This window comes from Falco punctatus (genome assembly GCF_963210335.1).
Source record: "Falco punctatus genome assembly, chromosome: 1".
Taxonomy (NCBI): domain Eukaryota; kingdom Metazoa; phylum Chordata; class Aves; order Falconiformes; family Falconidae; genus Falco; species Falco punctatus.
Genome location: NC_137580.1, coordinates 74,225,905 through 74,241,813, shown reverse-complemented (window position 1 = coordinate 74,241,813; position 15,909 = coordinate 74,225,905). Strand labels below are relative to the sequence as shown.

Genomic DNA, 15,909 nt, shown 5'->3' with positions numbered 1-15,909 from the left:
AGTCAGGATTGTTCATGCAGAAATAACTACTCCAGGTCAGGTCTCACAGACCTCCTTTAGGCTAGAATTTTTTGGCAGGGGAGCTCGGCTAGTATTGCTTTATCCATGTACAGCCTTGGGACTGCCACGCAAGGATCTCTAGCTAGGGTAGTGTCTTCTGTAATTCCCTAATTTAAAAACAAACCCAAATCAACCAAACCAAAAAAAAAAAAAAAAAACCACAACAAAAAACAAACAAACAAAAAAAAAAACAAAAACAACACTCTCAACCAAAGTCATCCTTTTGGAAAAATTATTATTTTAATGGACCCTGCAGGTAAATGTGGATTCTTGGCATCATCCAAAGGTTGTTCATGTTAGATTGCTATGCATGAGCCCATGAGGTGGACTGTGGCATTCATTTCAGTGTAGTCCAAAATTAAATAGCTGACTTAAATTAATTATTTATATATGTCATTATTTAGAATGGAAATGAACCCCTTTCTCTGTAAGGTCGTACATGGAAGAAACATGTTAGTGTAAAACATTTTCCTTTTAAACTCACACCTGGGATTTATTATGATGTGTTTTAAAAAGGTCCACACATTACCACTGCTTGATACCACTTCTTCAGGCTTGTGTATATTTTTGAGGGCTTTTTGCATTTGTAGATAGCACAATAAAGACAGTCTTCTGCAGATAGTCTGCTCTTGGGAAGCAAATGCTGTACCTAGAGAAGTAACTACCTTTTTCAGGCACTGCATTTAGGCAGAGGAAAAAAACCCAAACTTCTTAAAGGTCACTTTGTAAACCAGTAGTTTGTGTCAAATGATTCTTCAGCTGTGGACACTCTCTAGTGGTCACCTATAATTGAACATAGTAAGAAAATGTCATATCTTGTCCTTTTGTCACTTGTTCTTTATCTCTTTGAGGGGCCAACTTCCTTTCTCCCCAACTCCCCCACTTGCTTTTGCATTCAAGTAATTCCATTTCAGTGTACCTCATTAAACAATGTTGCAACATAGCTCTATAGGTATTCTTTTGTCCACAGCAGATAAATTTATCATAAATATTTCTTTCCCTGATAGAAATACAACATTATATTTTCTATTTTTTTAAATCTTCCATTTTTTTTAAAAAGGAATGATATGTGAATGTGAATCCCGATTTTCAACAATATTCCTTTCTGTTCATCTGTCATATATGAACAGTACCAAATTACTTGTGCATTGCAGAGAATCATAGAATGGTTTGAGTTGGAAGGGACTTTAAAGGTCATGTAATTCCAACCCTCAAGCCACGGCAAGGACATATCCCACTAGCCCAGGTTGCTCAAAGCCCTGTCCAACCTGACCTTGAACACTTCCAGGGATGGGGCATCCACAGCTTCCCTGGGCAACCTGTTCCAGTGCCTCACCACCCTCACAGAAAAGAATTCCCTCCAAATACCTAAATTTACCCTCTTTCAGTCTAAAACCATTTCCCCTTTCAACTTAAAACCATTACCCCTTGTCCTATCACTACATGCCTCTGAAGAAAGTCCCTCCCCAGCTTTCCTGTAGGCCCCCTTTAGGCACTGGAAGGCTGCTATGAGGTCTCTCTGGAGCCTTCCCTTCTCCAGGCTGAAGAACTCCTACTCTCTCAGCCTGTCTATAGAAGTGCTCCAGGCCTCTCATCATCTTTATGTCCCTCCTCTGGACTTGCTCCAGCAGCTCCATGCCCTTCTTATGTTGGGGGCCCCAAAGCTGGATGCAGTACTCTAGGTGGGGTCTCACCAGAATGGAGTAGACAGGGAGAATCACCTCCTTTGACCTGCTGCTCGCACTTCTTTTGATGCAGTCCAGGATAGGGTTGGTTTTCTGGGCTGCAGGCACACATTGCTGAGTCATGTTGAGTTTCTCGTCCACCAGCACCCCAAGTCTTTCTCTACAGGGCTGTTCTCAATCCATTCTCTGCCCGGCCTGTATTTGTGTTTGAGATTGCCAAAACCACTTCCCTGGTTTGTAGCACACTTAACAGAAAGGGGGGGTGGGGGGGAGTGGAAAGTATTTGGTTTATTTCAAGAGTTTGAGATGCACAGTTTTGTCCTGATCCCAGCAAAGCACAGCCCAACTATAGACACACCTTTGGTGTCTATACTCTGCCACCATCTTCCAGTCTTTCCACCTGCTTCTCTGGTAGTTGGATGGCACACCGTATCACCTTGCTTAGTCTTGTTTTCCTTGCAGACTATGCTAGACTGCAGATGTTATTTCTGTCACATGGTTTTGAGATGACTTCTGCTGTGCCGTACTGCAGAGGTATTCATAATGTGCAATTTTGTAGCTGTCTTGAGAAGTGCTCACAAACTTTAGTCATTACTTGGAGGGCAGTGACAGTTGGAAAGACCTGCTGGGCAGCTGGTGGTTGGGATGCAGAGCCCTGGAGCAGCCCATGCTCCTGCTCAAGGATGTCTACCCAAGTGAGGGGCTCTGCCCGCCTTGCTCTGGGCAGCATGCAGTGTGGGATCCGAGCCTCTGGGGACTGCAGGGTGCGTACAGAGACGGACAACCCTTCCACATTCTTGCAGCACATGTGAAGGAGAAGGGAAGGCAGACTGTTGTCACCAGACTAGAGATATAAAGTTGCTGATATTGACGCTACTGACATTAAAGTTGCCTGTAGCCATCCTTAAAATGTGAAATTTTGTTTGAATGTTAGTCTTAAATGGTGATTACCTTGAGTCAGTACTGTTATCGCTAGTGATAAGCTGGTCTGCCTGGGACTTCCTTTTCCATGATATTTTATTAAGTGCTTCGTTTTGCTTTTATTAGGTGGCTGTCTTTAAGATATCTATGAGGAAATTCATAGATGTGGTTAAGCCAAAAGCTTTTAGAAAAGTTTTGAGAGATATTTAAATTACCTGTAGAAATTAATTTTATGAGAATTCTGATGTAACGCTCACTAAACAGCACAGCTATACTTGCCTGAAGCCTATTAAGCTTTACAATCACAACACACTCTGCAAATACTACACTTCACAGCATCCCAGAAATTTAAAATAAGCATGCTTTTAAACTCTTGTACCATGCAGGTATACTAAATTCCGTGGCAATGCACAAGACAAGATGTACATACAAGATGCAAATCATGTTATTGGAAATGTGCTCATATTGTACTCATCACTGCCTTTTTGCAGCTGGGCTGATATTGCTATTTGTGTTGATTTCCAGTTGGACAAATCAGTAAATAAAATAATCAGTGTGCAGGGTACATGCCTTATGAAAACATCCACTTTTAGCTACGCTAGCAGTAGGTAGCCAGCAAGAGTTATAAATAACGTTTTGAGCCATTGCATCCAAACTGGGAGCTAGTGCCATCTTGCCTTCAGCCTTTCAAGTGCTCAGCCAGCCACTCTGTTCCAACTGCCTAGCATACAACTGTATTTTGCAGTTGGCCTGACTGTGGTACGAATGCAGTTCCATCATCTACAACAGCAACAAATAAGTGGGGTCCTTGAAAGAATGATAAGCAAATGAATCTTACTGATGGCAGCATCAATTAACTTAGTAATGTGTTACAATTGCCATCACTAAAGAATAGAAGCCTGAGCAATCTTGAGCATATCGGGGCCCTGCAGGATCCTGGCCTTGCACACCTTGCCAGTGCAGCACTGCTAAAGGGTAAAACCAGACAAATAATCCTTTCAAGCTATAATGGTGGGTCCAGTTCAGCATGCTGCTCCTCCCTTTCCTCATGCACACACAGTTTGGGACCAGCCTCCACTAGAGCACGCTCCACGTACTCATAATTGATTGGTAAAGACCTTTCAGAATAACACTGCAAATGTGTACCACCAGCAAGCTGGCACTGGTGTTTCTGGAACCATGCTGGTTAATTAGGACTCTGCAGACTTCCAAAGCAGCCTGTTAGCACAACATGTTTTCAGTGTGCTGATTCTACCCTTTGGTTCTCTGTCGCTTGCTTTAGCTGTAGAACGATGAGGCAAATGTGCTAAACAGGTCTTGGAGGAGTTACTCTGAAGACATAACTGATTAGTCAAGGTCTGCAAAGAGATACTGGAGGCAATGATGCTTGTTCCCCTCCCTCTGTGAACCCAAGAACATGTGCAAGGCAAGGTAGTAACCATGGTACTTCATGGGGTTTGCCACTGTGACTGGCATGGTACCTGTTTTCAGGACTTGTTTGCAACTTCTTAGTGACATAACCCCCATGAAGAGCTAGTTGAGCTTCTACCTACTCAAAGATGATCTAGTAAAGAACCTTGTAAAGGAATGAAGCTGCGTTAACTAACATTGATAATATACAACTGTGGGCTGGTTTCAGGGGAGGTGGGTTGGCCGATGTAGATGAGGTGCAGCTGTGGCTGGTTCTGTGAAGGGGTTGGGCAGTCAAGGAAGAGAGAGGGAGAGGAAGAAGCACATGGCCCTGGATGAGGGGAGATGAGGAGAAAGCAGCAGAGGAGCTGGCATGAAGAGTATGTTGGTATGTGATGGTAAAAGACCTTGTTGCAGCTGGCTAGTTTGGAGAGTGCTGTGACAGACCCTTCTTTTGCAACTGTCCTTATACTGGTCTTCAGTTTGCTAGCTACAAGATTTCTTGAAGGAAGGTGACTCTTTAAAGCTGATGTTATCAATTCTAGGCTCTTAAATCAAAGTGAGTCTTTGATGGATTTCTTGGTAAAAAAGCTTCATGTCCTGTGTCATCTTCAAAAAAAAAATTATGTATGAAATGTCAAGTATTTGAAAGTAAGAAAATGCAAGAGTACTAACTACAAGAATATTAATTCTACATGTTGTCTTTTTCTCCACATTTCTATGTGCATCCCAAAGGTAGGACAGCTTTTTTAAGAAAGAGAAAAAGAGGACATGGCTGACTAATGAGTGTCTGCACCATAATACTTACTTAAAAGGGGTAGGATTAACATGGAACTTATTGCAGTACTTGATATTCTTATCAACACTTAATATCCTTTTGTTACAATTTCCGTGGTTTCCATTTCTTTTGCAAAGATGATAGTAGAGATTAGCACTTTCTTCAACTCTCAAAATACAAAAGTATATATGTTGCATATTGGCATTTTCAGTTTTTCCTTTTGCCTCCATTTTCTGAATGCAATCAGAATATGCAATGTGAGGGTATTCTTTCATGTTTTTCTTTTCACCTTTTTAATTTTTTATTTTTTTTTTGTAAATGACAGCTTTCCCAGATTTATAAATTTTAGAATTTTCATTGGTATAAGGAAAAACAGTTTTTCAGCTTGGTTTCTTGAGGGTGGAAAGGCACATCTGCTTTCTGAAAGTTTTTCTGTTTACTATTTAGTTACATGCATAAAACTGGAGGATTTAAAACTTTTCCAGTATAATCAAAGAATTCTAGGCTTAGTGATAGTTTAAAACATATGGAACTTTACATACGGATGATAATCTATTTTGAAAATACTAATTCGCAGGAAAGAATGTACTTGCAAGCTATAACTTCCTGAATAATTATTAAAACTTGATTGTTTTCTGTTTTGACATAGCTGACTACCCTTTTTGATGATAATGACACATTTATGTTCACAACTGTGGGCATCTCGATTCCTATGAAAATGTTGCATACTGTTCAACGGAAGTCTTAAGGAGCATTACGGGGCACTCTGCTAATGATATATTTTATTATGTCCTTATCGAGGCATGTGATATGCAATGTGATTATAAGTGATTTTTTTTTTTCAATTAAGGTGTACCAGTTTCCAGTTATAAATTTTTTCCTAGCTAATAACATTTCCTCATTATCATTCAGGTATGTTATGCAAGTAACCATTGAGAACTATCATTTAGTTCTGCAAGTAACAAAAGCAAAGAAATGAGGAAGGAGACCCAGCTAGTTCGAGAGTTCAATCTTACCTAAACACTTTTAATATGATCCTGAAAAATAAAGCACGTAGTTTAAACTTCATTCAACCTCCTACTTGTGCTACTTATGCTGCATTTATTGCAGAGAAAATGCTGTTTCACCCCTGGTGGTAACTTCACATCCAGGCTTACAGGACACAACTTTTTTTTGCTTTTGAAGGACTCAATCTTCTTGTAGGAAACAAGTATCTGTAATTGCTCAGTAGTAAAGGTTCAACCATTTTTTTTTTTGGATCTCAGTACAAATGCAACAATCCTGTGCGTGTTGAATTGCTGATATCTATCTGACAAAAGTGTAAAGGGACACTATTATCATTTTAGTATATTAGTATTCCTAATAGTAAATACACTATATAATTTTGTACTTTTTTTTTTTTTTAAAATGGATTTTATTAAAATTCAGACCTGAATTCTGTCATGCTTTCTGCTTTCAGGTGATAATTTTATCTGTAAATAGTAACTCAGGCTACTGGCAAAGTAAAGTGTTGTCCAATATGAGTAAGGATATTGCAATCACCCTAAATTGTTAACCTTGTGCAAATACTATCATATTTGAATTTTGTGCTTTCTGGGAATGGGGAAAACTGATCTCTTAAATGAGTTGGAAATATAATATTACTAAATTTATATTTGTACACTGGAACACCTTAATTGATGTTGAGGTGTTGAAAAACAATTAGCTTTGTCCAGATTGTAAGTTATAAGGAACAATTTTTTTCCTCTGTATCTTGTCAGAAGTTCAGTAGTCTAATAGATGTGCGAAGGATGTAAATTGGTTTCAACTTTTCCTCCTGTGATTTCACATATAGCAGTCAAGGTGTAGACGTTTTCCCTGAGTCACTATGCTAAAGCATATGCAATATTACCATAGTTTAAAGACCTCATGGTTGGGATTATCAAGTAGAATATGTTTTTGTCTAGTTCAAAGATGGTTAGCTGGATCATCCACAATGGGAATGATGCTTTGGGATCCACTCCCCCACCGCCAGTCTCTTCTAGTTCCGGTTGTGCCTAATTACATGCACATCTATACTTAGGTTGAGTAGAAATCAGAGGTTGTATACGTTTGGAAAATATGGGCAGACAGCAATTCCTGCCCTGGGTGCCTCTGGATGTCTCAGTCATTTGGTGGCGAAGGCGATTACCTGCCCTTAGTCACAACAGCGGGCTGTTGGGCATAGCAAGGCTGAACTAGACAAAGAGCTTGAAATGCCAGAGAATCAGCAATGACAGGAGCCAGGTGAGTGAAGGAAAAGAGGAACTTCACTGCTGGATTTAAAGATAATTTTCTTTTCTCTCCCTCTTTAAACTTAAGGAAAAGAAAAAGCAACAGCGGAGCAGTGAGAGCAAGAGTGTTTCAGACAGTTTATTCAAACTATGATTAAAGGTATTTTGAGGCAAAATAGTAGCTTTTGTGACACAGGATAGACAAATGTCTACAAGGATGGTTTAACTGTGTGCAGAAGTGCCCTGCTTTTGTGATCATAACAAGACCAGCTGATAAAGTTGTCGCCTTCTGTAGGTTCCACTTCACTTCTGAAATGATGCGGAGTTATCTTGTAAGTAGGCAATTCGGGGAAGCTATGAAAAGTTGCCTGATACTTGCAAGTCCTAAATGGACTTTTACCCTTTGCAGCATCCATTAAGTCATTCAGCGTTCATTGTGATTGCAGAGCGGCAGCATCACTTGTGCTGTAACTAATGTGAAAAGAAAAGCGTGATGTGATTATAACTAATATTAGATGTAGCACTGTAATCCTACGCTAACAGAATGTCTAATATTCCTTATGTCTAGTTCCTTATACTGTGTTTAGACACAAGCTGAGGCAGTGACAGGTTGCAGTTAAGGAACATGAAGGAAAAGAATAGATGATAATCTTAATACTTGCAAATACTTACTCAACGAGATATAAAGGGGGCACAGATCTAGAGCATAAGGGCAAGCCATGGAAGCTCATGCTGTGAAGGGCAAGGCAAAAGATGAGACTGGCTAGAAAAGAAAGCAATATAGTTGTCAAAGAAGCTTCTTCCTGCACTGAGGAACAAATAGAAATAAAGGCTGGGTGGAAGATCTCACAAAGTAGAATTTAACTGATAAGAGAAAAACAGAGGACCTGGAGATGTTAGACAAAGATGAAGGACAGTAGATGGAGAGAGGAGGAGTGAAAGGGCTGAGGAAAGACAAACAAAAGTGCATGTGAGAAGACAAGAAACTCACACTGGTATGAAGATGAGGTGTCATAAACAACTTTAAAGCATGAAAGGTCCTGTCCCCAGAGCGTGACGGGCAGTGCTCTGTCTGCTGAGGGTAAGGATTGATGCAAATGTGAAAAATGTGCCATCAGACGAGTAAGATTTTTCAAACAGGTGTCCAGTATATGTGGTAAAACTCAGGTGACTGACTGAGACTGTTCTTTTCACTCTTATGCATGCAAAAAGTCCTGGTACCTAAAGGGAATGATTTTGACATGTGTTCAGAGCACTTGTACAAAAAGATCTTGGATAACAATGGGGTTTCATGGTTCCTTTTTTTCTTTCTATCTTATTAGATCATCTGAGTCAGTTTACTTCATAAATGTCATGGAATCTCATTAGCACACACCTATAGGACAAACAGTTGTTTACAGGGAATCCATTGCAGTTTATATGGTTTGATAGGACATGAATGGAGACTTCCTGACACTCAGATTAAGGAAACAAAATGGAAATTGAGTGTGAAAAGTGCTTAACAGTGCAACAAAAGATAAGATAGCTAAAGAAAATAAATCTATTTTGTTACAAAATTGTAGCTTAGAATTGTAAGGTTTAAAAATGGTCACAGCTCTCTAATTATATCCCATTGTCTCTAATGCATGAATGGAAATTAAAAGAATGACTATAATGTTTTGATCTGAAACGGTTGTTTTAAAGTAGTGTTCAGTTGAAGGAAAGAAATTAGAATATGCAGTTATTCTTTATTTCATCACTTTATTATTTACATAGTCTATTATAAATGTATACAGTCTAGAGAGGGTATCAGGATAATTACATGATTTTTTTTTTAATCTAACAGTTGGTAATAAAAATAGAGTTCATAAACAGTAAGCAGGCTTTACTGGGGAAAAGTGTTGTGTTAGTGTTTGGTTTGGATCTGTTTTGCTATGCTGAGGCTATTTGAATATTTTGTTTTGTTTTAAGCCACAGCTGTGATTTAAAAAATAAATAAATAAATTAAAAAATTGCTCTCAGTTTTTGGCTGAAACAAACCCAAATTTTACAGAAACTCAGTCAATACTATTTAATCTAGCTATGTACTAGTAGTACATTTTAAAATAAGAATGCTTCACATCTTTACTGAAAAATTCATAGTTAAACAGATCAGAGCAAAAGGAGATGAAATAAAAATAATAAAAATGGTTATGCAGCACTTGATCTTACTCTCCTCTATATAATGTTTGGCCTTCAATGATTTGTGCAATCTGTACTTACTCTTTCACTCTCCCCTATTATACTGTTTTTCTGGACATTCATCTCACTACTAGAAAACTCCATGGCTGTTGCTTCAAGGTGACAAACACTATCATATTCAGGTCAACAAACTGATATTCTTTTCTGTGGTTAAGTGTTATTATTTAGCAGAAGGTTTAAAATGCTTTCCAGAAGTCTATTTTATTATTGGGGGCTGTACAGTACCAGCACATAGTTAAGTCTTTTATTTTTCCAAAACGGAAACTTCAGACTCAACTCTGGCGGATTAAAGCTCAAAAGCTCCAGAGAAAAATGACAAAAGGACGACTTGTTTCCATGTGAACAGACCAAAAAAAAGAAAACACAGATTCACAGAATCGTTTAGGTTGGAAAAGACCTTTAAGTCCAACCATTAACTCAAGCACTGCCAAATCCACCACTGAACCATGTCCCTAAGCACATCCACATGTGTTTTAAATACCCCTAGGGATGGTGATTCAGCCATTTCCCTGGGTAGTCTATTCCAGTGCTTGACAACCCTTTCAGTGAAGATTTTTTTTCCGAAGATCCAATCTAAACCTCCCTTTGTGCAACTTGAAGCCATTTCCCTTTGTCCTATCTTTTCTTACTTGATAAAGAGACCACAGTCACCTCTCTACAACCTCCTTTCAGGAAGTTGCAGAGAGCAGTAACGTCCCCCCCAATTTTCTCCAGACTAAACAACCCCAATTCCCTCAGCCCCTCCTCACAAGACTTGTGCTCTGGACCCTTCACGAGCTTCATTGCTCTTCTTTGGACACAGAAAAATAAGGCATTATCAAAAAATGCAAAGTCCCCCTCATACTTCCAGTACTTATTCCTGCCTCTCAGAGAGCACATATTTTCCTAGGCACTATATTCAGAGTGATGTGAAGAAGACAGATCGGGATGGGTAAGATTATGACTTAAGATGCTTAGAAATACCTTTTACAGCAGGTGAACTGTTAGATAGAAAACAAGTGAAAGGTGCTGGTAGGTTGATTTGAAGTGCTTTTATTTATATTGGAGATACCAGTGCCAATTAACCCTAAGACAGAGGGCTGCCATTGTAATGGTTTTCCCCTGAGTAGTTAAAATAACAGCTTCCCTTGTCTTCTGTTTAAGTTTTGTAACCTGGGCCCCCCAGATAATTACTTCTCCATTTTTAATCTGTGTTATGTTAAGGATTCTGTTGCTGTACAGAGGTAAATGGGAGGGAACAGTGACTATCAGAAGTAAGATTATATATATATAACAAACTTTGAGTTGTCCAAGTGATTAGGAACTACTTCTTTGGTGTGTGAGATTTTTTTGTTTGTTTGTTTGTTTGGCTAGTTGGCTGTTGGGGGTTAGTTTTCAATGCTTCCTAGTTTTAAATCATCTTTCTGAAGCAAAAGAGATAGATGCATCTTGAGCAGAAAAATCATAGGTGGCTAAGGATGAGATGACACATGTGAATGTCAGATGACATGTTCAGCTAAGCTGGTGAACTTCCTACATCAAAGTATGACTGACTTGCATGAGTACAGTACCTACACCATGACTACCACAAAACTGAAAATTTGGGTAAAGCAGATATCACTTTCCTCATAGGTTTTTCCCTTTATTTTTTGAAGACCCTTAACATGAGGGGGGTGGGGAAAGAGAAAAAAGAAGTCTGATACAGATGCCAAATCTTGAAAAGCACAGTGGATATAGCCCAAACATACCAAGAAGAGATTAATGTGTTATTTCTATAGGACAGATTGGAAGACTATTAGAAAACAGAGGGAGGGAAGGACTTAGGCTATCTGTTCTTCCATGCAGGGAGCCTTAATGACAATTAGAGTATGATTCTAGAGCAGGATGCAAAGGTTAGGTGTCATATATAGATCTGCTAGTAAGTTATTATTATGTTTCTTTTCTGTGATGGAAAGGCACCAGCATGAAGATTGATTAGGTCCAGGTCAACTTATCAGCTCTGGGAACAGAAGCAAATAGATTTCCTTTTGAATAGATACTGTTGACTTGCCTGACTTGGACTGATTATGTCAAGTAAAACTGTCCTATACCACATGTGTTTTATCCCAGTTATTTCTGTGACCTAGAAATACTTTGCTCGCATGGAACTTTGACTTTGAAGAATATAACTTATAATATGAGAAGAGGAAGTGCAATGTAGAGCAAGTCACAGATCCATTGAGACTGAAACCTTGATAACTGAGAGTGGAGAAAAAGTACTTTGATACTCATATGATGCCCTGTAATTTAAACATTGGCTCACTTGATTTACTGCTTGTATAAACTCAAGTGCACAATATAAAGTGACAATTTCCTCATGGGAAAGAGGCAGGACCTTGGCCCTTTAAAAAGATGTATTCAAAATAATGAGGTGCTCTCCTGTACATAAGCTTCAGAAATATTTGCAATTTAAGACATACCAATTAATAAATCACAAATGTCTTAATTTGCTGTTCTCAATATGAGAAACTATTTTATTAAGTCATCAAACTGACATTAAAAGTAATAAATTACTTACACCAAGTTTAATTTTCATAACTGAGCGAAAAAGTTAATTATCAAAGCTGTAAAAAATAATGGTTTGGATAGATTAGTTATTTATCTTTCAGGAGAGTGGTGTGGCATTTGTTTTTAAAACCTTGATGTGCAAAATGCAACTGCTTTGCAGGTTTTCACCAGTTTCTGAAAATGAAGTGTATTCTTGCACTATAAACGTTCCTTAGCTGTCCTTGCAGACATGTCATCCTTTTCTTGGTCAACCTGAATCACAAATTGCTACTATCATATGTAACATTCCATGCTGTACTATAAGCAGTTGCAGAGTAAGGTCCCCACTAAGTGGGACTTGCTACTCCATTTTGTAGTGCTTGTTCCCAAGTAAGTGGAGTTCTCTTCCCATCCCTCCAAAGCACATCTCTAAACATTAGAGAATAGATAACAATTAGAAACTATAGGAAAATGTATGGCTCAATGGCTGTTAACGCAATTTAATTATAGGAACAAATATACTCTGCTGTTCCACGTACTAGAACTTTTAACCTAGTAATTTTCATGCTAGAGGAACCTTCCATCTTAGACAAATTAAAACGTGCTTAAGTTCGTGTCAGTTTTGTGAAACTAAGAAAGAGGTTTATAACAATAACCTGGTCACTATCTGCTGTAACAGAAATATGAGAATCTTTCCAATGAAGCAGGCAATTATTTACAAGCACTTCAGGGTAGCCAGCATTGGAGAGGTCTTAAAAAAAAAAAAAAAAAAAAAAAAAAAAAAAACAAGAAAAAAAGAGAGAGACAGAGAGAAATTATTTTAATTACTTTCTTAAGTAACTTAATCTCAGCACCAGAAAAATTTTTTACTCAAGTATTCATGAGCAATCTTTTTCGTTGACATGATCTCCCACTACTGAATGCAAGAGCATTTTAAGCCATTGTAACTTAAGGCAGTGTGGATTATAAGAACATATCGTTTTACTTTCTGCAGTGAATGCTTCCTGCATGAAATTACTTAACGTTACTATTTGAACAGAGCAGCATGTAAACATCTCAGCTACCACTGATGAGCTTTAGACTGCCTCTAAAATAATAACCTATAAAGTGCACAACGGAGGAGGAAGCCACGTTCTCCTGCCAGGTCTCAGGTTGCCCTCGGTTATATGGGTGCTCTTAGACAGAGCTGGGGCTCCAGCGTGGTTGAGTGGAGGTAACCACACCAGTGCCCTTCCACCCAGTGGCTGGAGGAACAGCAGTCAAAATCCTGGAAGTTTGTAAAGTTCAGCCGATGCAATTCAAAACCACAGGAATGAAACTAGGTGTTAGTCTAGGTAGTTCATTTACAACTTGGGGCGTGCGCTGGGATCCTAAAACTGGTCTTCACTATCTGATTGCTCTGAAGCATTTAATAGTGCTGCAAATTGAAATGGGATTTTCAATGGTCTGCTTTTTTATCTTAGGGCAACAGACAGAATGTGATGTTATAATGATCAGCTGTAATGCCATTGTGTCTTCATCATTCAGTTTGTGAAAGTTGTGGCTGCTCTTCTATCTCATATACTACATAACATTAAAATGACTGGAACTTGTACTTTATTCACGTTATCTAAGGCTTTATCTGCTTCTCTTACCTTCTGTTTCTCATTCTTAATGGTTATGTAAGAGTTGTATTAATTCTCTAAAACTAATTTTCCTTGTTGATAAAGTAGTTAACAACAAAAAAGAATTTTTCCATGGCTCATATAAATCAGCTTTGGGTTCTTTTCCTAATCTTTATATCCATCATGAGTTGTCTTCACTATATGTACTTCTGTTGAAATCTCAAAACCATGGACTTCCAAATGATTGCATTAGCACGCTAGCCTAAATTGAATCCGTGTGTATTATTAAAGCCCCATGATGCAAAAGAACTGCCAAGAACCTGCAAAGAGTTTTGTTTTATTAATGTAATATTGCAAAAGTAGTCCAATGACTGCAATGGGAAAAATAATTCCAAAATGAAAAATATTAGATTCAAAAAACTTCTGTAATTTTTCGGCAGTGTTCACTTGTTCTCTCTGTTCAGTGTGCTTGTGGGCAATCTCCTGTGCTAAAATATTCCTTCTATCACCCAAAATGTGAGAAGGGTATGACTATGACAATCACTTGCATTTTAAAGTATCGATTCTTTATTTAAAGGGTTTGGCTACCTTGCTGATGTTGTAAATAAAGAAGGAAAATTCTAGTTGTCTAGTACTTCTGGTTTTATTAAAAATTGAACCTTTTTTTTTAATCATTAACTTAACTATGATTTGCACATATCTCTTTGCTAACTACAGAAAATCTGGTCATCGGTGATTTTTCTTGGGTTTGCCTCAATGAGACATTGAAAGCCAGCAACTGTAGCTAGTAGAACTTCTTGTTTCTGATTCTCTAGCCCCCAAATCTTGAGCACTTCTTTTTGTTTTGAAACATGGATTTGTCCATCTGAATGGAAAAGTATTTTTTAAAAAAAAATATTTTATATATAATATGGATATTATATATATATTATATATAATAAAAAATAAAGAAGTATTTGATTATAAAGCAACACCATGCAGAGGAAGATTGAACTACTTTTGTCTTCTGAAGCAGAAAATTGAAAATAAATATTTATCTTTATATACTTTTTATATCTGGTTATTCACTTTTTCTCCCATAATGCATATTTCATTCTATTTGAAGTGACTCTGTGGTACCTCTTCTTCATGACAGCAGGAATGTAAGCCAATAAATCAGTCACTAATAAAGATGTAGCATTCATTACAGCACTGGAGGATCTTTCTATAATCTGAAATCAAGCACTCCAGTAGTATAAGTTCGTTTCTACGGGGAAAAACTGCTATCCCAGATCAGAGTATCAAAGAAAATTATTGGTTCATAATTAGACACTTGAGATGTTGAACATGGTTCAGAGTTTGTGTTTCCTTTATGTTTAAATACCCATGTGCACATGCTGTTGTGTACCGGGGTACATTTGGCAACAGTAGGTAGCCTACTAGAACAACTGTTTCATTTTAAGTGGTGACTTTCCCGGTATTCAGAATAACAACTTGTTTTTAAGTATCTCAACATCCGTGCCTTAGTATTTGCTGAAAGGATAAACCCCACAATAACCATGATGGGCTACAGCAGTCGTATGTGAGGCCTTTACCTGAATCATTGTGCTCAGAGTGTTTAATGTGACCTTTGTACAACTGAGTAGATGAAATTTCTAAGTGGATGATATTGTGTCATTGCTTGCAGCTACAGTACTTCAATTTTATTTAGTTTTCTGTATTTATAGCTCAGCATCATGGAAACTCTAGATAGTTGCAGAGGTTTTTTATGTTTATCAACAAGAGATATCTGAGAGGTGATGGAATTAGATGACCCAGGAAAGATATTAGACCTTTCTGCGGAAAATAGCTGTAATTTATGGTGCAAATTAAAGTTTACTTTTTTTATTTTTTTGCTCACTGCACGCTTATAGAGCATGGTTTTATGTCATCTTCCTTCAAAGATACTTAAAGGCATGGGTCTGCAAGCCAGTAAAGGGTTTGCTGCACTCTTTAAGAATAGATTCAAACAGAAACCAAGTCTTGATTGTACTTTGGAACTATTAGTGTGGGGCTGTGTCTCTTTTCCTGTTTTGTTAGGGCTTCTTTTTATTTTCTGTTTTCTTTTTTCTTTCTTTTTTCTCTCTCCATTAGCTAGGAAGGAACAGACCCAGAACTCAGACCTTTTTTTAAAAAAAGGAACAACATAAAATGGGCAAAATGGTATAGAATGTGACGTTTTAATGCAAACTAACTAAAAATCTATTTTCACTGCTCAGATGTGTCAATTGAATTTGACAGAGAGAGAGATCCTAAAGCTGGCTTCAACTTCAATTTGAACAGTATCTTGGTCACTGTTTGCACACTTGTACTCCAAATGTTAACCACATAAGGACAAGACTAATGCATTCATGTCAAGACCACTTATTAAGAGCTTGGTTAGTATAGCTAGATGTTGCTAGAAGGTGAAATTTCATGTGTGTATCAAACCCTCCGAGTTGTATTTTGCTGCTTCA

General features: G+C 37.9%; 1 protein-coding gene across 3 annotated transcripts in view; it reads left to right on the top strand.

The window, feature by feature from the left end:
- Positions 1 to 242: 242 nt before the first annotated feature.
- Positions 243 to 15,909, top strand: part of GRID2 (glutamate ionotropic receptor delta type subunit 2) — a 790,688-nt gene continuing 775,021 nt past the window's right edge. For all 3 annotated transcript variants that reach the window (XR_013924346.1, XR_013924347.1, XM_080368765.1), the window contains exon 1: positions 243 to 15,909. This exon is cut by the window's right edge and continues 43,491 nt beyond it. The gene's annotated coding sequence lies outside the window, so the exon portion shown is untranslated.